Source organism: Danio rerio, chromosome 2 (genome assembly GCF_049306965.1).
Source record: "Danio rerio strain Tuebingen ecotype United States chromosome 2, GRCz12tu, whole genome shotgun sequence".
In the NCBI taxonomy this organism is placed as follows: Eukaryota; Metazoa; Chordata; class Actinopteri; order Cypriniformes; family Danionidae; genus Danio; species Danio rerio.
Window position 1 is genome coordinate 16,741,345 of NC_133177.1, and position 21,618 is coordinate 16,762,962.

The following is a 21,618-nucleotide window of genomic DNA, read 5'->3' on the forward strand; positions in this document are numbered from 1 at the left end:
GGGGTCCCTTTGGAGCTGAAGCTGCCCCAGACAGGGTGACTGACTCCCGCTTATTGTGGCAGCTCAATTGGGCATGGAAGAAACGCCCTGGAGGTCTTGTTCTTGGGGCCCTTCAAGAGCTCAAGCTGCCCCAGAAAGAGTGACTGATTCCTGCCAGTTGCTGGCAGCTCGTTTTGGCATTCAAGAAACCCTCCGCAAGTCTTACCCAGGGGTCCCTTTAGAGCTGAAGCTGCCCCAGAAAGAGTGACTCCTTCCCCGCTGACTGTGGTGGCTCAAGTGGGCATGGAAGAATCACCCTGGACGTCCTTCCCAATGGTCCCTTGGGCAGCTGAAGCTGCCCCAGACAGGGTGACTGATTCCTGCTAGTTGGGGCAGCACGTTTGGGCATGGAAGAAACGCCCTGGAGGTCTGTTCTTGGGGCCCTTCCAGAGGTCTAGCTGCCCCAGAAAGAGTGACTGATTCCCGCCTATTGTGGCAGCTCGTTTGGGCTTGGAAGAAACGCCCTGGAGGTCTTGTTCTTGGGGTCCTTCAAGAGGTCTAGCTGCCCCAGAAAGAGTGACTGATTCCCGCCTATTGTGGCAGTTGCTGGCAGCTTGTTTTGGCATTCAAGAAACCCTCCATAAGTCTTACCCAGGGGTCCCTTTGGAGCTGAAGCTGCCCCAGACAGGGTGACTGACTCCCGCTTATTGTGGCAGCTCAATTGGGCATGGAAGAAACGCCCTGGAGGTCTTGTTCTTGGGGCCCTTCAAGAGCTCAAGCTGCCCCAGAAAGAGTGACTGATTCCTGCCAGTTGCTGGCAGCTCGTTTTGGCATTCAAGAAACCCTCCGCAAGTCTTACCCAGGGGTCCCTTTAGAGCTGAAGCTGCCCCAGAAAGAGTGACTCCTTCCCCGCTGACTGTGGTGGCTCAAGTGGGCATGGAAGAATCACCCTGGACGTCCTTCCCAATGGTCCCTTGGGCAGCTGAAGCTGCCCCAGACAGGGTGACTGATTCCTGCTAGTTGGGGCAGCACGTTTGGGCATGGAAGAAACGCCCTGGAGGTCTGTTCTTGGGGCCCTTCCAGAGGTCTAGCTGCCCCAGAAAGAGTGACTGATTCCCGCCTATTGTGGCAGCTCGTTTGGGCTTGGAAGAAACGCCCTGGAGGTCTTGTTCTTGGGGTCCTTCAAGAGCTCAAGCTGCCCCAGGAAGAGTGACTGATTCCTGCCAGTTGCTGGCAGCTCGTTTTGGCATTCAAGAAACCCTCCACAAGTCTTACCCAGGGGTCCCTTTAGAGCTGAAGCTGCCCCAGAAAGAGTGACTCCTTCCCCGCTGACTGTGGTGGCTCAAGTGGGCATGGAAGAATCACCCTGGAGGTCCTTCCCAGGGGTCCCTTAAGTAGCTGAGGCTGCCCCAGAAAGAGTGACTGATTCCTGCCAGTTGGGGCAGCTCCTTTGGGCATGGAAGAAATGCCCTGGAGGTCTTTTCTTGGGGTCCTTCAAGAGCTCAAGCTGCCCCGGAAAGAGTGACTGATTCCTGCCAATTGCTGGCAGCTCGTTTGGGCATGGAAGAAATGCCCTGGAGGTATTCTCTTGGGCTCCTTCAAGAGATCAAGCTGCCCCGGAAAGAGTGACATATTCCTGCCAGTTGCTGGCAGCTCGTTAGGGCATTCAAGAAACCCTCTGGAAGTCTTTCCCAGGGGTCCATTTTGAGCTGAAGCCGCCCCCGGAAAGAGTGACTGATTCCCCGCCGACTGTGGTGGCTCAAGTGGGCATGGAAGAAACACCCTGGAGGTCTTTTCTTGGGCTACTTCACGAGCTCAAGCTGTCCCAGAAAGAGTGACTGATCCCTGCCAGGAGCTGGCAGCTCGCGTGGGCGTTCAAGAAGCCCCCTGGAAGTCTTTTTCCAGGGTTCCCTTCAGAGCTGAAGCTGCCCCCGGAAAGAGTGGCTGGTTCCTGCCAATTGCTGGCAGCTCGTTCGGGCACGCAAGAAACTCTCTGGAGGTCTTTCCCAGGGTTCCCTTTAGAGCTGAAGCTGCCCCAAAAAGAGTGACTGATTCCCGCTGATTGTGGTGGCTCAAGTGGGCATGAAAGAATCACCCTGGAGGTCCTTCCCAATGGTCCCTTAAGTAGCTGAAGCTACCCCACAAAGAGTGACTGATTCCTGCTAGTTGGGGCAGCTCCTTTGGGCATGGAAGAAATGCCCTGGAGGTCTTTTCTTGGGGTCCTTCAAGAGCTCAAGCTGCCCCAGAAAGAGTGACTGATTCCTGCCAGTTGCTGGCAGCTCGTTTTGGCATTCAAGAAACCCTCCGCAAGTCTTACCCAGGGGTCCCTTTAGAGCTGAAGCTGCCCCAGAAAGAGTGACTCCTTCCCCGCTGACTGTGGTGGCTCAAGTGGGCATGGAAGAATCACCCTGGAGGTCCTTCCCAGGGGTCCCTTAAGTAGCTGAGGCTGCCCCAGAAAGAGTGACTGATTCCTGCTAGTTGGGGCAGCTCGTTTGGGATTGGAAGAAATGCCCTGGAGGTCTTTTCTTGGGCTCCTTCAAGAGCTCAAGCTGCCCCAGAAGGAGTGACTGATGTGGTGGCTCACGCGGGCATGGAAGAAATGCCATGCAAGTCCTTTCCAGGGGTTCCTTTAGAGCTGGAGCTGCCCCAAAAAAGAGTCACTGATTCCCGCTGACTGTGGTGGCTCATACGGGCATGGAAGTCTTTTCCCAAGGCTCAAGCAGGTAAAGGAAGACAGGTTGATCTCCGAGGCCGGCCCAGACAAAATCCTGGTCTGGACTTCTGAAGGGGGGATGGCAACTACACTGACTTGGTCGGAAAAGTCTCTCAAACAGGGGCTTTTCAAGTACCCTCATTGGGCACCAGCGGCCCATAGTCACGTCTCTTTGCCGTATTCAAGCTTGGAGTTTGTTTTTGGTCACCAACGGCTCTTAGTTAAGCCTAAAATGTTATGTCTGTCTGTCTGTCAGCAAATGTGCTGGAGGTTTAAGGGTTAAAAATTAGTACCTGTTATGCTTGCCGACATTGTATTATTTGTGGCGTAGATTGCGGCTCCTACTGCTGACAGTTTGTGGGTATCGCTTCTCGGCCTTTTGGCTAAGATCAAGTGTAGTATCTGTTCTTATCAGTTTAATATCTGATACGTGCCCTACCCGGGCACTATATATTAAATTGATTTTTGCAGCTGGGAGATGGGTTAGGGGCTTGCTCCACCCACTCCACGCATCGACCTGGTATTGCAGTACCTCCGGGAACGGTGCACTCATTAAGCGGTGAACAGCAGAACTAGATTGCATGAAATTTAACATAACGTTAGATTGAATGTAGGGACTTGCGCTTCTTTGCGATTAGGTATCTGTCTTATGCGCTCGTTTAGACAGTGAGCATGAACAACCCTCTTGGCAGGATCCTCTTATTCTAGTCCATGAGCCACGATGCACATATTGCAACTCAGGGAGGAAAAAAAAATAAATAAAAAAAATCCATCCAAAATTCCCAATCAGGACCTAAGTCTGACCTGGGGGATGGTGGGTCCAGAGAGCTGTGGAGAGGATAATTCCCAATCAGGACCCAAGTCTGACCTGGGGGATGGTGGGTCCAGAGAGCTGTGCAGAGGATTTGAAAAATGGCAAAGCATGAAACCCCCGCTCCTGTCGCATTCACCCAGGGTCCAAAGCGCCGGGCCGGGGCCCCAACTCCCAGCCTACGTGTGGGGACGTCCCGCGCCTAGAGGTACATGCCCCTTTGGGGCACCAGCGGCACGCAAGGCTGGCACCTGCGGTTAACCAAGTCAATGTTCCCGGGCTTAAGTTTGGGCTACCCGGGCACTGCTGGAGAACAGGTGTTCCTCCAGGGTCCCCCACAGGGCAGGTGCTTGCCCCCAGAGAGGGTGAAGATTACCCAGCCAGAGTCAAGGCCAGTGCGGGCAAGGAAAAACGCTCCGGAAAGGGGGGCCCTTAGGAGCTTAAGCGTATCCCCGGGAAAGGGTGACTGATTTCCGGCCAAGCTGGATTGGAAGAAAGGCTCTGGAAGTCCTTCCCATGGAAGGGTCCCTTAAGAGCTGGGTCTGACCCTAAAAAAGGTGATGGTTTCCCGCTAATTGTGGCCATGGAAGTCCTTCCAGGGCGCTTTTGAGAGCTAAAACACACCCCAGAAAGAGTGACCGATTCCTGCTGATTATGGTGGCTCAAGTGGGCATGGAAGAATCGCCCTGGAAGTCCTTCCCACTGGTCCCTTGAGTAGCCGAAGCTGCCCCAGAAAGGGTGACTGATTGCCGCTTGTGGAGGCATCTCGTTTGGGCTTGGAAGAAACGCCCTGGAGGTCTGTTCTTGGGGCCCTTCCAGAGGTCTAGCTGCCCCAGAAAGAGTGACTGATTCCCGCCTATTGTGGCAGCTCGTTTGGGCTTGGAAGAAACGCCCTGGAGGTCTTGTTCTTGGGGTCCTTCAAGAGGTCTAGCTGCCCCAGAAAGAGTGACTGATTCCCGCCTATTGTGGCAGTTGCTGGCAGCTTGTTTTGGCATTCAAGAAACCCTCCATAAGTCTTACCCAGGGGTCCCTTTGGAGCTGAAGCTGCCCCAGACAGGGTGACTGACTCCCGCTTATTGTGGCAGCTCAATTGGGCATGGAAGAAACGCCCTGGAGGTCTTGTTCTTGGGGCCCTTCAAGAGCTCAAGCTGCCCCAGAAAGAGTGACTGATTCCTGCCAGTTGCTGGCAGCTCGTTTTGGCATTCAAGAAACCCTCCGCAAGTCTTACCCAGGGGTCCCTTTAGAGCTGAAGCTGCCCCAGAAAGAGTGACTCCTTCCCCGCTGACTGTGGTGGCTCAAGTGGGCATGGAAGAATCACCCTGGACGTCCTTCCCAATGGTCCCTTGGGCAGCTGAAGCTGCCCCAGACAGGGTGACTGATTCCTGCTAGTTGGGGCAGCACGTTTGGGCATGGAAGAAACGCCCTGGAGGTCTGTTCTTGGGGCCCTTCCAGAGGTCTAGCTGCCCCAGAAAGAGTGACTGATTCCCGCCTATTGTGGCAGCTCGTTTGGGCTTGGAAGAAACGCCCTGGAGGTCTTGTTCTTGGGGTCCTTCAAGAGCTCAAGCTGCCCCAGAAAGAGTGACTGATTCCCGCCTATTGTGGCAGTTGCTGGCAGCTTGTTTTGGCATTCAAGAAACCCTCCATAAGTCTTACCCAGGGGTCCCTTTGGAGCTGAAGCTGCCCCAGACAGGGTGACTGACTCCCGCTTATTGTGGCAGCTCAATTGGGCATGGAAGAAACGCCCTGGAGGTCTTGTTCTTGGGGCCCTTCAAGAGCTCAAGCTGCCCCAGAAAGAGTGACTGATTCCTGCCAGTTGCTGGCAGCTCGTTTTGGCATTCAAGAAACCCTCCGCAAGTCTTACCCAGGGGTCCCTTTAGAGCTGAAGCTGCCCCAGAAAGAGTGACTCCTTCCCCGCTGACTGTGGTGGCTCAAGTGGGCATGGAAGAATCACCCTGGACGTCCTTCCCAATGGTCCCTTGGGCAGCTGAAGCTGCCCCAGACAGGGTGACTGATTCCTGCTAGTTGGGGCAGCACGTTTGGGCATGGAAGAAACGCCCTGGAGGTCTGTTCTTGGGGCCCTTCCAGAGGTCTAGCTGCCCCAGAAAGAGTGACTGATTCCCGCCTATTGTGGCAGCTCGTTTGGGCTTGGAAGAAACGCCCTGGAGGTCTTGTTCTTGGGGTCCTTCAAGAGCTCAAGCTGCCCCAGAAAGAGTGACTGATTCCTGCCAGTTGCTGGCAGCTCGTTTTGGCATTCAAGAAACCCTCCACAAGTCTTACCCAGGGGTCCCTTTAGAGCTGAAGCTGCCCCAGAAAGAGTGACTCCTTCCCCGCTGACTGTGGTGGCTCAAGTGGGCATGGAAGAATCACCCTGGAGGTCCTTCCCAGGGGTCCCTTAAGTAGCTGAGGCTGCCCCAGAAAGAGTGACTGATTCCTGCCAGTTGGGGCAGCTCCTTTGGGCATGGAAGAAATGCCCTGGAGGTCTTTTCTTGGGGTCCTTCAAGAGCTCAAGCTGCCCCGGAAAGAGTGACTGATTCCTGCCAATTGCTGGCAGCTCGTTTGGGCATGGAAGAAATGCCCTGGAGGTATTCTCTTGGGCTCCTTCAAGAGATCAAGCTGCCCCGGAAAGAGTGACATATTCCTGCCAGTTGCTGGCAGCTCGTTAGGGCATTCAAGAAACCCTCTGGAAGTCTTTCCCAGGGGTCCATTTTGAGCTGAAGCCGCCCCCGGAAAGAGTGACTGATTCCCCGCCGACTGTGGTGGCTCAAGTGGGCATGGAAGAAACACCCTGGAGGTCTTTTCTTGGGCTACTTCACGAGCTCAAGCTGTCCCAGAAAGAGTGACTGATCCCTGCCAGGAGCTGGCAGCTCGCGTGGGCGTTCAAGAAGCCCCCTGGAAGTCTTTTTCCAGGGTTCCCTTCAGAGCTGAAGCTGCCCCCGGAAAGAGTGGCTGGTTCCTGCCAATTGCTGGCAGCTCGTTCGGGCACGCAAGAAACTCTCTGGAGGTCTTTCCCAGGGTTCCCTTTAGAGCTGAAGCTGCCCCAAAAAGAGTGACTGATTCCCGCTGATTGTGGTGGCTCAAGTGGGCATGAAAGAATCACCCTGGAGGTCCTTCCCAATGGTCCCTTAAGTAGCTGAAGCTACCCCACAAAGAGTGACTGATTCCTGCTAGTTGGGGCAGCTCCTTTGGGCATGGAAGAAATGCCCTGGAGGTCTTTTCTTGGGGTCCTTCAAGAGCTCAAGCTGCCCCAGAAAGAGTGACTGATTCCTGCCAGTTGCTGGCAGCTCGTTTTGGCATTCAAGAAACCCTCCGCAAGTCTTACCCAGGGGTCCCTTTAGAGCTGAAGCTGCCCCAGAAAGAGTGACTCCTTCCCCGCTGACTGTGGTGGCTCAAGTGGGCATGGAAGAATCACCCTGGAGGTCCTTCCCAGGGGTCCCTTAAGTAGCTGAGGCTGCCCCAGAAAGAGTGACTGATTCCTGCTAGTTGGGGCAGCTCGTTTGGGATTGGAAGAAATGCCCTGGAGGTCTTTTCTTGGGCTCCTTCAAGAGCTCAAGCTGCCCCAGAAGGAGTGACTGATGTGGTGGCTCACGCGGGCATGGAAGAAATGCCATGCAAGTCCTTTCCAGGGGTTCCTTTAGAGCTGGAGCTGCCCCAAAAAAGAGTCACTGATTCCCGCTGACTGTGGTGGCTCATACGGGCATGGAAGTCTTTTCCCAAGGCTCAAGCAGGTAAAGGAAGACAGGTTGATCTCCGAGGCCGGCCCAGACAAAATCCTGGTCTGGACTTCTGAAGGGGGGATGGCAACTACACTGACTTGGTCGGAAAAGTCTCTCAAACAGGGGCTTTTCAAGTACCCTCATTGGGCACCAGCGGCCCATAGTCACGTCTCTTTGCCGTATTCAAGCTTGGAGTTTGTTTTTGGTCACCAACGGCTCTTAGTTAAGCCTAAAATGTTATGTCTGTCTGTCTGTCAGCAAATGTGCTGGAGGTTTAAGGGTTAAAAATTAGTACCTGTTATGCTTGCCGACATTGTATTATTTGTGGCGTAGATTGCGGCTCCTACTGCTGACAGTTTGTGGGTATCGCTTCTCGGCCTTTTGGCTAAGATCAAGTGTAGTATCTGTTCTTATCAGTTTAATATCTGATACGTGCCCTACCCGGGCACTATATATTAAATTGATTTTTGCAGCTGGGAGATGGGTTAGGGGCTTGCTCCACCCACTCCACGCATCGACCTGGTATTGCAGTACCTCCGGGAACGGTGCACTCATTAAGCGGTGAACAGCAGAACTAGATTGCATGAAATTTAACATAACGTTAGATTGAATGTAGGGACTTGCGCTTCTTTGCGATTAGGTATCTGTCTTATGCGCTCGTTTAGACAGTGAGCATGAACAACCCTCTTGGCAGGATCCTCTTATTCTAGTCCATGAGCCACGATGCACATATTGCAACTCAGGGAGGAAAAAAAAATAAATAAAAAAAATCCATCCAAAATTCCCAATCAGGACCTAAGTCTGACCTGGGGGATGGTGGGTCCAGAGAGCTGTGGAGAGGATAATTCCCAATCAGGACCCAAGTCTGACCTGGGGGATGGTGGGTCCAGAGAGCTGTGCAGAGGATTTGAAAAATGGCAAAGCATGAAACCCCCGCTCCTGTCGCATTCACCCAGGGTCCAAAGCGCCGGGCCGGGGCCCCAACTCCCAGCCTACGTGTGGGGACGTCCCGCGCCTAGAGGTACATGCCCCTTTGGGGCACCAGCGGCACGCAAGGCTGGCACCTGCGGTTAACCAAGTCAATGTTCCCGGGCTTAAGTTTGGGCTACCCGGGCACTGCTGGAGAACAGGTGTTCCTCCAGGGTCCCCCACAGGGCAGGTGCTTGCCCCCAGAGAGGGTGAAGATTACCCAGCCAGAGTCAAGGCCAGTGCGGGCAAGGAAAAACGCTCCGGAAAGGGGGGCCCTTAGGAGCTTAAGCGTATCCCCGGGAAAGGGTGACTGATTTCCGGCCAAGCTGGATTGGAAGAAAGGCTCTGGAAGTCCTTCCCATGGAAGGGTCCCTTAAGAGCTGGGTCTGACCCTAAAAAAGGTGATGGTTTCCCGCTAATTGTGGCCATGGAAGTCCTTCCAGGGCGCTTTTGAGAGCTAAAACACACCCCAGAAAGAGTGACCGATTCCTGCTGATTATGGTGGCTCAAGTGGGCATGGAAGAATCGCCCTGGAAGTCCTTCCCACTGGTCCCTTGAGTAGCCGAAGCTGCCCCAGAAAGGGTGACTGATTGCCGCTTGTGGAGGCATCTCGTTTGGGCTTGGAAGAAACGCCCTGGAGGTCTGTTCTTGGGGCCCTTCCAGAGGTCTAGCTGCCCCAGAAAGAGTGACTGATTCCCGCCTATTGTGGCAGCTCGTTTGGGCTTGGAAGAAACGCCCTGGAGGTCTTGTTCTTGGGGTCCTTCAAGAGGTCTAGCTGCCCCAGAAAGAGTGACTGATTCCCGCCTATTGTGGCAGTTGCTGGCAGCTTGTTTTGGCATTCAAGAAACCCTCCATAAGTCTTACCCAGGGGTCCCTTTGGAGCTGAAGCTGCCCCAGACAGGGTGACTGACTCCCGCTTATTGTGGCAGCTCAATTGGGCATGGAAGAAACGCCCTGGAGGTCTTGTTCTTGGGGCCCTTCAAGAGCTCAAGCTGCCCCAGAAAGAGTGACTGATTCCTGCCAGTTGCTGGCAGCTCGTTTTGGCATTCAAGAAACCCTCCGCAAGTCTTACCCAGGGGTCCCTTTAGAGCTGAAGCTGCCCCAGAAAGAGTGACTCCTTCCCCGCTGACTGTGGTGGCTCAAGTGGGCATGGAAGAATCACCCTGGACGTCCTTCCCAATGGTCCCTTGGGCAGCTGAAGCTGCCCCAGACAGGGTGACTGATTCCTGCTAGTTGGGGCAGCACGTTTGGGCATGGAAGAAACGCCCTGGAGGTCTGTTCTTGGGGCCCTTCCAGAGGTCTAGCTGCCCCAGAAAGAGTGACTGATTCCCGCCTATTGTGGCAGCTCGTTTGGGCTTGGAAGAAACGCCCTGGAGGTCTTGTTCTTGGGGTCCTTCAAGAGCTCAAGCTGCCCCAGAAAGAGTGACTGATTCCCGCCTATTGTGGCAGTTGCTGGCAGCTTGTTTTGGCATTCAAGAAACCCTCCATAAGTCTTACCCAGGGGTCCCTTTGGAGCTGAAGCTGCCCCAGACAGGGTGACTGACTCCCGCTTATTGTGGCAGCTCAATTGGGCATGGAAGAAACGCCCTGGAGGTCTTGTTCTTGGGGCCCTTCAAGAGCTCAAGCTGCCCCAGAAAGAGTGACTGATTCCTGCCAGTTGCTGGCAGCTCGTTTTGGCATTCAAGAAACCCTCCGCAAGTCTTACCCAGGGGTCCCTTTAGAGCTGAAGCTGCCCCAGAAAGAGTGACTCCTTCCCCGCTGACTGTGGTGGCTCAAGTGGGCATGGAAGAATCACCCTGGACGTCCTTCCCAATGGTCCCTTGGGCAGCTGAAGCTGCCCCAGACAGGGTGACTGATTCCTGCTAGTTGGGGCAGCACGTTTGGGCATGGAAGAAACGCCCTGGAGGTCTGTTCTTGGGGCCCTTCCAGAGGTCTAGCTGCCCCAGAAAGAGTGACTGATTCCCGCCTATTGTGGCAGCTCGTTTGGGCTTGGAAGAAACGCCCTGGAGGTCTTGTTCTTGGGGTCCTTCAAGAGCTCAAGCTGCCCCAGAAAGAGTGACTGATTCCTGCCAGTTGCTGGCAGCTCGTTTTGGCATTCAAGAAACCCTCCACAAGTCTTACCCAGGGGTCCCTTTAGAGCTGAAGCTGCCCCAGAAAGAGTGACTCCTTCCCCGCTGACTGTGGTGGCTCAAGTGGGCATGGAAGAATCACCCTGGAGGTCCTTCCCAGGGGTCCCTTAAGTAGCTGAGGCTGCCCCAGAAAGAGTGACTGATTCCTGCCAGTTGGGGCAGCTCCTTTGGGCATGGAAGAAATGCCCTGGAGGTCTTTTCTTGGGGTCCTTCAAGAGCTCAAGCTGCCCCGGAAAGAGTGACTGATTCCTGCCAATTGCTGGCAGCTCGTTTGGGCATGGAAGAAATGCCCTGGAGGTATTCTCTTGGGCTCCTTCAAGAGATCAAGCTGCCCCGGAAAGAGTGACATATTCCTGCCAGTTGCTGGCAGCTCGTTAGGGCATTCAAGAAACCCTCTGGAAGTCTTTCCCAGGGGTCCATTTTGAGCTGAAGCCGCCCCCGGAAAGAGTGACTGATTCCCCGCCGACTGTGGTGGCTCAAGTGGGCATGGAAGAAACACCCTGGAGGTCTTTTCTTGGGCTACTTCACGAGCTCAAGCTGTCCCAGAAAGAGTGACTGATCCCTGCCAGGAGCTGGCAGCTCGCGTGGGCGTTCAAGAAGCCCCCTGGAAGTCTTTTTCCAGGGTTCCCTTCAGAGCTGAAGCTGCCCCCGGAAAGAGTGGCTGGTTCCTGCCAATTGCTGGCAGCTCGTTCGGGCACGCAAGAAACTCTCTGGAGGTCTTTCCCAGGGTTCCCTTTAGAGCTGAAGCTGCCCCAAAAAGAGTGACTGATTCCCGCTGATTGTGGTGGCTCAAGTGGGCATGAAAGAATCACCCTGGAGGTCCTTCCCAATGGTCCCTTAAGTAGCTGAAGCTACCCCACAAAGAGTGACTGATTCCTGCTAGTTGGGGCAGCTCCTTTGGGCATGGAAGAAATGCCCTGGAGGTCTTTTCTTGGGGTCCTTCAAGAGCTCAAGCTGCCCCAGAAAGAGTGACTGATTCCTGCCAGTTGCTGGCAGCTCGTTTTGGCATTCAAGAAACCCTCCGCAAGTCTTACCCAGGGGTCCCTTTAGAGCTGAAGCTGCCCCAGAAAGAGTGACTCCTTCCCCGCTGACTGTGGTGGCTCAAGTGGGCATGGAAGAATCACCCTGGAGGTCCTTCCCAGGGGTCCCTTAAGTAGCTGAGGCTGCCCCAGAAAGAGTGACTGATTCCTGCTAGTTGGGGCAGCTCGTTTGGGATTGGAAGAAATGCCCTGGAGGTCTTTTCTTGGGCTCCTTCAAGAGCTCAAGCTGCCCCAGAAGGAGTGACTGATGTGGTGGCTCACGCGGGCATGGAAGAAATGCCATGCAAGTCCTTTCCAGGGGTTCCTTTAGAGCTGGAGCTGCCCCAAAAAAGAGTCACTGATTCCCGCTGACTGTGGTGGCTCATACGGGCATGGAAGTCTTTTCCCAAGGCTCAAGCAGGTAAAGGAAGACAGGTTGATCTCCGAGGCCGGCCCAGACAAAATCCTGGTCTGGACTTCTGAAGGGGGGATGGCAACTACACTGACTTGGTCGGAAAAGTCTCTCAAACAGGGGCTTTTCAAGTACCCTCATTGGGCACCAGCGGCCCATAGTCACGTCTCTTTGCCGTATTCAAGCTTGGAGTTTGTTTTTGGTCACCAACGGCTCTTAGTTAAGCCTAAAATGTTATGTCTGTCTGTCTGTCAGCAAATGTGCTGGAGGTTTAAGGGTTAAAAATTAGTACCTGTTATGCTTGCCGACATTGTATTATTTGTGGCGTAGATTGCGGCTCCTACTGCTGACAGTTTGTGGGTATCGCTTCTCGGCCTTTTGGCTAAGATCAAGTGTAGTATCTGTTCTTATCAGTTTAATATCTGATACGTGCCCTACCCGGGCACTATATATTAAATTGATTTTTGCAGCTGGGAGATGGGTTAGGGGCTTGCTCCACCCACTCCACGCATCGACCTGGTATTGCAGTACCTCCGGGAACGGTGCACTCATTAAGCGGTGAACAGCAGAACTAGATTGCATGAAATTTAACATAACGTTAGATTGAATGTAGGGACTTGCGCTTCTTTGCGATTAGGTATCTGTCTTATGCGCTCGTTTAGACAGTGAGCATGAACAACCCTCTTGGCAGGATCCTCTTATTCTAGTCCATGAGCCACGATGCACATATTGCAACTCAGGGAGGAAAAAAAAATAAATAAAAAAAATCCATCCAAAATTCCCAATCAGGACCTAAGTCTGACCTGGGGGATGGTGGGTCCAGAGAGCTGTGGAGAGGATAATTCCCAATCAGGACCCAAGTCTGACCTGGGGGATGGTGGGTCCAGAGAGCTGTGCAGAGGATTTGAAAAATGGCAAAGCATGAAACCCCCGCTCCTGTCGCATTCACCCAGGGTCCAAAGCGCCGGGCCGGGGCCCCAACTCCCAGCCTACGTGTGGGGACGTCCCGCGCCTAGAGGTACATGCCCCTTTGGGGCACCAGCGGCACGCAAGGCTGGCACCTGCGGTTAACCAAGTCAATGTTCCCGGGCTTAAGTTTGGGCTACCCGGGCACTGCTGGAGAACAGGTGTTCCTCCAGGGTCCCCCACAGGGCAGGTGCTTGCCCCCAGAGAGGGTGAAGATTACCCAGCCAGAGTCAAGGCCAGTGCGGGCAAGGAAAAACGCTCCGGAAAGGGGGGCCCTTAGGAGCTTAAGCGTATCCCCGGGAAAGGGTGACTGATTTCCGGCCAAGCTGGATTGGAAGAAAGGCTCTGGAAGTCCTTCCCATGGAAGGGTCCCTTAAGAGCTGGGTCTGACCCTAAAAAAGGTGATGGTTTCCCGCTAATTGTGGCCATGGAAGTCCTTCCAGGGCGCTTTTGAGAGCTAAAACACACCCCAGAAAGAGTGACCGATTCCTGCTGATTATGGTGGCTCAAGTGGGCATGGAAGAATCGCCCTGGAAGTCCTTCCCACTGGTCCCTTGAGTAGCCGAAGCTGCCCCAGAAAGGGTGACTGATTGCCGCTTGTGGAGGCATCTCGTTTGGGCTTGGAAGAAACGCCCTGGAGGTCTGTTCTTGGGGCCCTTCCAGAGGTCTAGCTGCCCCAGAAAGAGTGACTGATTCCCGCCTATTGTGGCAGCTCGTTTGGGCTTGGAAGAAACGCCCTGGAGGTCTTGTTCTTGGGGTCCTTCAAGAGGTCTAGCTGCCCCAGAAAGAGTGACTGATTCCCGCCTATTGTGGCAGTTGCTGGCAGCTTGTTTTGGCATTCAAGAAACCCTCCATAAGTCTTACCCAGGGGTCCCTTTGGAGCTGAAGCTGCCCCAGACAGGGTGACTGACTCCCGCTTATTGTGGCAGCTCAATTGGGCATGGAAGAAACGCCCTGGAGGTCTTGTTCTTGGGGCCCTTCAAGAGCTCAAGCTGCCCCAGAAAGAGTGACTGATTCCTGCCAGTTGCTGGCAGCTCGTTTTGGCATTCAAGAAACCCTCCGCAAGTCTTACCCAGGGGTCCCTTTAGAGCTGAAGCTGCCCCAGAAAGAGTGACTCCTTCCCCGCTGACTGTGGTGGCTCAAGTGGGCATGGAAGAATCACCCTGGACGTCCTTCCCAATGGTCCCTTGGGCAGCTGAAGCTGCCCCAGACAGGGTGACTGATTCCTGCTAGTTGGGGCAGCACGTTTGGGCATGGAAGAAACGCCCTGGAGGTCTGTTCTTGGGGCCCTTCCAGAGGTCTAGCTGCCCCAGAAAGAGTGACTGATTCCCGCCTATTGTGGCAGCTCGTTTGGGCTTGGAAGAAACGCCCTGGAGGTCTTGTTCTTGGGGTCCTTCAAGAGCTCAAGCTGCCCCAGAAAGAGTGACTGATTCCCGCCTATTGTGGCAGTTGCTGGCAGCTTGTTTTGGCATTCAAGAAACCCTCCATAAGTCTTACCCAGGGGTCCCTTTGGAGCTGAAGCTGCCCCAGACAGGGTGACTGACTCCCGCTTATTGTGGCAGCTCAATTGGGCATGGAAGAAACGCCCTGGAGGTCTTGTTCTTGGGGCCCTTCAAGAGCTCAAGCTGCCCCAGAAAGAGTGACTGATTCCTGCCAGTTGCTGGCAGCTCGTTTTGGCATTCAAGAAACCCTCCGCAAGTCTTACCCAGGGGTCCCTTTAGAGCTGAAGCTGCCCCAGAAAGAGTGACTCCTTCCCCGCTGACTGTGGTGGCTCAAGTGGGCATGGAAGAATCACCCTGGACGTCCTTCCCAATGGTCCCTTGGGCAGCTGAAGCTGCCCCAGACAGGGTGACTGATTCCTGCTAGTTGGGGCAGCACGTTTGGGCATGGAAGAAACGCCCTGGAGGTCTGTTCTTGGGGCCCTTCCAGAGGTCTAGCTGCCCCAGAAAGAGTGACTGATTCCCGCCTATTGTGGCAGCTCGTTTGGGCTTGGAAGAAACGCCCTGGAGGTCTTGTTCTTGGGGTCCTTCAAGAGCTCAAGCTGCCCCAGAAAGAGTGACTGATTCCTGCCAGTTGCTGGCAGCTCGTTTTGGCATTCAAGAAACCCTCCACAAGTCTTACCCAGGGGTCCCTTTAGAGCTGAAGCTGCCCCAGAAAGAGTGACTCCTTCCCCGCTGACTGTGGTGGCTCAAGTGGGCATGGAAGAATCACCCTGGAGGTCCTTCCCAGGGGTCCCTTAAGTAGCTGAGGCTGCCCCAGAAAGAGTGACTGATTCCTGCCAGTTGGGGCAGCTCCTTTGGGCATGGAAGAAATGCCCTGGAGGTCTTTTCTTGGGGTCCTTCAAGAGCTCAAGCTGCCCCGGAAAGAGTGACTGATTCCTGCCAATTGCTGGCAGCTCGTTTGGGCATGGAAGAAATGCCCTGGAGGTATTCTCTTGGGCTCCTTCAAGAGATCAAGCTGCCCCGGAAAGAGTGACATATTCCTGCCAGTTGCTGGCAGCTCGTTAGGGCATTCAAGAAACCCTCTGGAAGTCTTTCCCAGGGGTCCATTTTGAGCTGAAGCCGCCCCCGGAAAGAGTGACTGATTCCCCGCCGACTGTGGTGGCTCAAGTGGGCATGGAAGAAACACCCTGGAGGTCTTTTCTTGGGCTACTTCACGAGCTCAAGCTGTCCCAGAAAGAGTGACTGATCCCTGCCAGGAGCTGGCAGCTCGCGTGGGCGTTCAAGAAGCCCCCTGGAAGTCTTTTTCCAGGGTTCCCTTCAGAGCTGAAGCTGCCCCCGGAAAGAGTGGCTGGTTCCTGCCAATTGCTGGCAGCTCGTTCGGGCACGCAAGAAACTCTCTGGAGGTCTTTCCCAGGGTTCCCTTTAGAGCTGAAGCTGCCCCAAAAAGAGTGACTGATTCCCGCTGATTGTGGTGGCTCAAGTGGGCATGAAAGAATCACCCTGGAGGTCCTTCCCAATGGTCCCTTAAGTAGCTGAAGCTACCCCACAAAGAGTGACTGATTCCTGCTAGTTGGGGCAGCTCCTTTGGGCATGGAAGAAATGCCCTGGAGGTCTTTTCTTGGGGTCCTTCAAGAGCTCAAGCTGCCCCAGAAAGAGTGACTGATTCCTGCCAGTTGCTGGCAGCTCGTTTTGGCATTCAAGAAACCCTCCGCAAGTCTTACCCAGGGGTCCCTTTAGAGCTGAAGCTGCCCCAGAAAGAGTGACTCCTTCCCCGCTGACTGTGGTGGCTCAAGTGGGCATGGAAGAATCACCCTGGAGGTCCTTCCCAGGGGTCCCTTAAGTAGCTGAGGCTGCCCCAGAAAGAGTGACTGATTCCTGCTAGTTGGGGCAGCTCGTTTGGGATTGGAAGAAATGCCCTGGAGGTCTTTTCTTGGGCTCCTTCAAGAGCTCAAGCTGCCCCAGAAGGAGTGACTGATGTGGTGGCTCACGCGGGCATGGAAGAAATGCCATGCAAGTCCTTTCCAGGGGTTCCTTTAGAGCTGGAGCTGCCCCAAAAAAGAGTCACTGATTCCCGCTGACTGTGGTGGCTCATACGGGCATGGAAGTCTTTTCCCAAGGCTCAAGCAGGTAAAGGAAGACAGGTTGATCTCCGAGGCCGGCCCAGACAAAATCCTGGTCTGGACTTCTGAAGGGGGGATGGCAACTACACTGACTTGGTCGGAAAAGTCTCTCAAACAGGGGCTTTTCAAGTACCCTCATTGGGCACCAGCGGCCCATAGTCACGTCTCTTTGCCGTATTCAAGCTTGGAGTTTGTTTTTGGTCACCAACGGCTCTTAGTTAAGCCTAAAATGTTATGTCTGTCTGTCTGTCAGCAAATGTGCTGGAGGTTTAAGGGTTAAAAATTAGTACCTGTTATGCTTGCCGACATTGTATTATTTGTGGCGTAGATTGCGGCTCCTACTGCTGACAGTTTGTGGGTATTGCTTCTCGGCCTTTTGGCTAAGATCAAGTGTAGTATCTGTTCTTATCAGTTTAATATCTGATACGTGCCCTACCCGGGCACTATATATTAAATTGATTTTTGCAGCTGGGAGATGGGTTAGGGGCTTGCTCCACCCACTCCACGCATCGACCTGGTATTGCAGTACCTCCGGGAACGGTGCACTCATTAAGCGGTGAACAGCAGAACTAGATTGCATGAAATTTAACATAACGTTAGATTGAATGTAGGGACTTGCGCTTCTTTGCGATTAGGTATCTGTCTTATGCGCTCGTTTAGACAGTGAGCATGAACAACCCTCTTGGCAGGATCCTCTTATTCTAGTCCATGAGCCACGATGCACATATTGCAACTCAGGGAGGAAAAAAAAATAAATAAAAAAAATCCATCCAAAATTCCCAATCAGGACCTAAGTCTGACCTGGGGGATGGTGGGTCCAGAGAGCTGTGGAGAGGATAATTCCCAATCAGGACCCAAGTCTGACCTGGGGGATGGTGGGTCCAGAGAGCTGTGCAGAGGATTTGAAAAATGGCAAAGCATGAAACCCCCGCTCCTGTCGCATTCACCCAGGGTCCAAAGCGCCGGGCCGGGGCCCCAACTCCCAGCCTACGTGTGGGGACGTCCCGCGCCTAGAGGTACATGCCCCTTTGGGGCACCAGCGGCACGCAAGGCTGGCACCTGCGGTTAACCAAGTCAATGTTCCCGGGCTTAAGTTTGGGCTACCCGGGCACTGCTGGAGAACAGGTGTTCCTCCAGGGTCCCCCACAGGGCAGGTGCTTGCCCCCAGAGAGGGTGAAGATTACCCAGCCAGAGTCAAGGCCAGTGCGGGCAAGGAAAAACGCTCCGGAAAGGGGGGCCCTTAGGAGCTTAAGCGTATCCCCGGGAAAGGGTGACTGATTTCCGGCCAAGCTGGATTGGAAGAAAGGCTCTGGAAGTCCTTCCCATGGAAGGGTCCCTTAAGAGCTGGGTCTGACCCTAAAAAAGGTGATGGTTTCCCGCTAATTGTGGCCATGGAAGTCCTTCCAGGGCGCTTTTGAGAGCTAAAACACACCCCAGAAAGAGTGACCGATTCCTGCTGATTATGGTGGCTCAAGTGGGCATGGAAGAATCGCCCTGGAAGTCCTTCCCACTGGTCCCTTGAGTAGCCGAAGCTGCCCCAGAAAGGGTGACTGATTGCCGCTTGTGGAGGCATCTCGTTTGGGCTTGGAAGAAACGCCCTGGAGGTCTGTTCTTGGGGCCCTTCCAGAGGTCTAGCTGCCCCAGAAAGAGTGACTGATTCCCGCCTATTGTGGCAGCTCGTTTGGGCTTGGAAGAAACGCCCTGGAGGTCTTGTTCTTGGGGTCCTTCAAGAGGTCTAGCTGCCCCAGAAAGAGTGACTGATTCCCGCCTATTGTGGCAGTTGCTGGCAGCTTGTTTTGGCATTCAAGAAACCCTCCATAAGTCTTACCCAGGGGTCCCTTTGGAGCTGAAGCTGCCCCAGACAGGGTGACTGACTCCCGCTTATTGTGGCAGCTCAATTGGGCATGGAAGAAACGCCCTGGAGGTCTTGTTCTTGGGGCCCTTCAAGAGCTCAAGCTGCCCCAGAAAGAGTGACTGATTCCTGCCAGTTGCTGGCAGCTCGTTTTGGCATTCAAGAAACCCTCCGCAAGTCTTACCCAGGGGTCCCTTTAGAGCTGAAGCTGCCCCAGAAAGAGTGACTCCTTCCCCGCTGACTGTGGTGGCTCAAGTGGGCATGGAAGAATCACCCTGGACGTCCTTCCCAATGGTCCCTTGGGCAGCTGAAGCTGCCCCAGACAGGGTGACTGATTCCTGCTAGTTGGGGCAGCACGTTTGGGCATGGAAGAAACGCCCTGGAGGTCTGTTCTTGGGGCCCTTCCAGAGGTCTAGCTGCCCCAGAAAGAGTGACTGATTCCCGCCTATTGTGGCAGCTCGTTTGGGCTTGGAAGAAACGCCCTGGAGGTCTTGTTCTTGGGGTCCTTCAAGAGCTCAAGCTGCCCCAGAAAGAGTGACTGATTCCCGCCTATTGTGGCAGTTGCTGGCAGCTTGTTTTGGCATTCAAGAAACCCTCCATAAGTCTTACCCAGGGGTCCCTTTGGAGCTGAAGCTGCCCCAGACAGGGTGACTGACTCCCGCTTATTGTGGCAGCTCAATTGGGCATGGAAGAAACGCCCTGGAGGTCTTGTTCTTGGGGCCCTTCAAGAGCTCAAGCTGCCCCAGAAAGAGTGACTGATTCCTGCCAGTTGCTGGCAGCTCGTTTTGGCATTCAAGAAACCCTCCGCAAGTCTTACCCAGGGGTCCCTTTAGAGCTGAAGCTGCCCCAGAAAGAGTGACTCCTTCCCCGCTGACTGTGGTGGCTCAAGTGGGCATGGAAGAATCACCCTGGACGTCCTTCCCAATGGTCCCTTGGGCAGCTGAAGCTGCCCCAGACAGGGTGACTGATTCCTGCTAGTTGGGGCAGCACGTTTGGGCATGGAAGAAACGCCCTGGAGGTCTGTTCTTGGGGCCCTTCCAGAGGTCTAGCTGCCCCAGAAAGAGTGACTGATTCCCGCCTATTGTGGCAGCTCGTTTGGGCTTGGAAGAAACGCCCTGGAGGTCTTGTTCTTGGGGTCCTTCAAGAGCTCAAGCTGCCCCAGAAAGAGTGACTGATTCCTGCCAGTTGCTGGCAGCTCGTTTTGGCATTCAAGAAACCCTCCACAAGTCTTACCCAGGGGTCCCTTTAGAGCTGAAGCTGCCCCAGAAAGAGTGACTCCTTCCCCGCTGACTGTGGTGGCTCAAGTGGGCATGGAAGAATCACCCTGGAGGTCCTTCCCAGGGGTCCCTTAAGTAGCTGAGGCTGCCCCAGAAAGAGTGACTGATTCCTGCCAGTTGGGGCAGCTCCTTTGGGCATGGAAGAAATGCCCTGGAGGTCTTTTCTTGGGGTCCTTCAAGAGCTCAAGCTGCCCCGGAAAGAGTGACTGATTCCTGCCAATTGCTGGCAGCTCGTTTGGGCATGGAAGAAATGCCCTGGAGGTATTCTCTTGGGCTCCTTCAAGAGATCAAGCTGCCCCGGAAAGAGTGACATATTCCTGCCAGTTGCTGGCAGCTCGTTAGGGCATTCAAGAAACCCTCTGGAAGTCTTTCCCAGGGGTCCATTTTGAGCTGAAGCCGCCCCCGGAAAGAGTGACTGATTCCCCGCCGACTGTGGTGGCTCAAGTGGGCATGGAAGAAACACCCTGGAGGTCTTTTCTTGGGCTACTTCACGAGCTCAAGCTGTCCCAGAAAGAGTGACTGATCCCTGCCAGGAGCTGGCAGCTCGCGTGGGCGTTCAAGAAGCCCCCTGGAAGTCTTTTTCCAGGGTTCCCTTCAGAGCTGAAGCTGCCCCCGGAAAGAGTGGCTGGTTCCTGCCAATTGCTGGCAGCTCGTTCGGGCACGCAAGAAACTCTCTGGAGGTCTTTCCCAGGGTTCCCTTTAGAGCTGAAGCTGCCCCAAAAAGAGTGACTGATTCCCGCTGATTGTGGTGGCTCAAGTGGGCATGAAAGAATCACCCTGGAGGTCCTTCCCAATGGTCCCTTAAGTAGCTGAAGCTACCCCACAAAGAGTGACTGATTCCTGCTAGTTGGGGCAGCTCCTTTGGGCATGGAAGAAATGCCCTGGAGGTCTTTTCTTGGGGTCCTTCAAGAGCTCAAGCTGCCCCAGAAAGAGTGACTGATTCCTGCCAGTTGCTGGCAGCTCGTTTTGGCATTCAAGAAACCCTCCGCAAGTCTTACCCAGGGGTCCCTTTAGAGCTGAAGCTGCCCCAGAAAGAGTGACTCCTTCCCCGCTGACTGTGGTGGCTCAAGTGGGCATGGAAGAATCACCCTGGAGGTCCTTCCCAGGGGTCCCTTAAGTAGCTGAGGCTGCCCCAGAAAGAGTGACTGATTCCTGCTAGTTGGGGCAGCTCGTTTGGGATTGGAAGAAATGCCCTGGAGGTCTTTTCTTGGGCTCCTTCAAGAGCTCAAGCTGCCCCAGAAGGAGTGACTGATGTGGTGGCTCACGCGGGCATGGAAGAAATGCCATGCAAGTCCTTTCCAGGGGTTCCTTTAGAGCTGGAGCTGCCCCAAAAAAGAGTCACTGATTCCCGCTGACTGTGGTGGCTCATACGGGCATGGAAGTCTTTTCCCAAGGCTCAAGCAGGTAAAGGAAGACAGGTTGATCTCCGAGGCCGGCCCAGACAAAATCCTGGTCTGGACTTCTGAAGGGGGGATGGCAACTACACTGACTTGGTCGGAAAAGTCTCTCAAACAGGGGCTTTTCAAGTACCCTCATTGGGCACCAGCGGCCCATAGTCACGTCTCTTTGCCGTATTCAAGCTTGGAGTTTGTTTTTGGTCACCAACGGCTCTTAGTTAAGCCTAAAATGTTATGTCTGTCTGTCTGTCAGCAAATGTGCTGGAGGTTTAAGGGTTAAAAATTAGTACCTGTTATGCTTGCCGACATTGTATTATTTGTGGCGTAGATTGCGGCTCCTACTGCTGACAGTTTGTGGGTATCGCTTCTCGGCCTTTTGGCTAAGATCAAGTGTAGTATCTGTTCTTATCAGTTTAATATCTGATACGTGCCCTACCCGGGCACTATATATTAAATTGATTTTTGCAGCTGGGAGATGGGTTAGGGGCTTGCTCCACCCACTCCACGCATCGACCTGGTATTGCAGTACCTCCGGGAACGGTGCACTCATTAAGCGGTGAACAGCAGAACTAGATTGCATGAAATTTAACATAACGTTAGATTGAATGTAGGGACTTGCGCTTCTTTGCGATTAGGTATCTGTCTTATGCGCTCGTTTAGACAGTGAGCATGAACAACCCTCTTGGCAGGATCCTCTTATTCTAGTCCATGAGCCACGATGCACATATTGCAACTCAGGGAGGAAAAAAAAATAAATAAAAAAAATCCATCCAAAATTCCCAATCAGGACCTAAGTCTGACCTGGGGGATGGTGGGTCC

At 54.1% G+C, this 21,618-nt stretch overlaps 5 non-coding genes across 5 annotated transcripts; all 5 read left to right on the forward strand.

Annotated features, from left to right (window-relative positions):
• Positions 1-3,055: 3,055 nt before the first annotated feature.
• Positions 3,056-3,246, forward strand: LOC141379344 (U2 spliceosomal RNA). Its single transcript, XR_012395892.1, has one exon. It is a non-coding gene; the product is annotated as a U2 spliceosomal RNA (small nuclear RNA).
• Positions 3,247-7,581: 4,335 nt separating this feature from the next.
• Positions 7,582-7,772, forward strand: LOC141379347 (U2 spliceosomal RNA). The gene has a single exon (XR_012395893.1). It is a non-coding gene; the product is annotated as a U2 spliceosomal RNA (small nuclear RNA).
• Positions 7,773-12,107: 4,335 nt separating this feature from the next.
• Positions 12,108-12,298, forward strand: LOC141379350 (U2 spliceosomal RNA). Its single transcript, XR_012395894.1, has one exon. It is a non-coding gene; the product is annotated as a U2 spliceosomal RNA (small nuclear RNA).
• Positions 12,299-16,633: 4,335 nt separating this feature from the next.
• On the forward strand, positions 16,634-16,824 carry LOC141379414 (U2 spliceosomal RNA). Its single transcript, XR_012396022.1, has one exon. It is a non-coding gene; the product is annotated as a U2 spliceosomal RNA (small nuclear RNA).
• A 4,335-nt stretch (positions 16,825-21,159) lies between these two features.
• LOC141379351 (U2 spliceosomal RNA) lies at positions 21,160-21,350 on the forward strand. The gene has a single exon (XR_012395898.1). It is a non-coding gene; the product is annotated as a U2 spliceosomal RNA (small nuclear RNA).
• Positions 21,351-21,618: the final 268 nt, after the last annotated feature.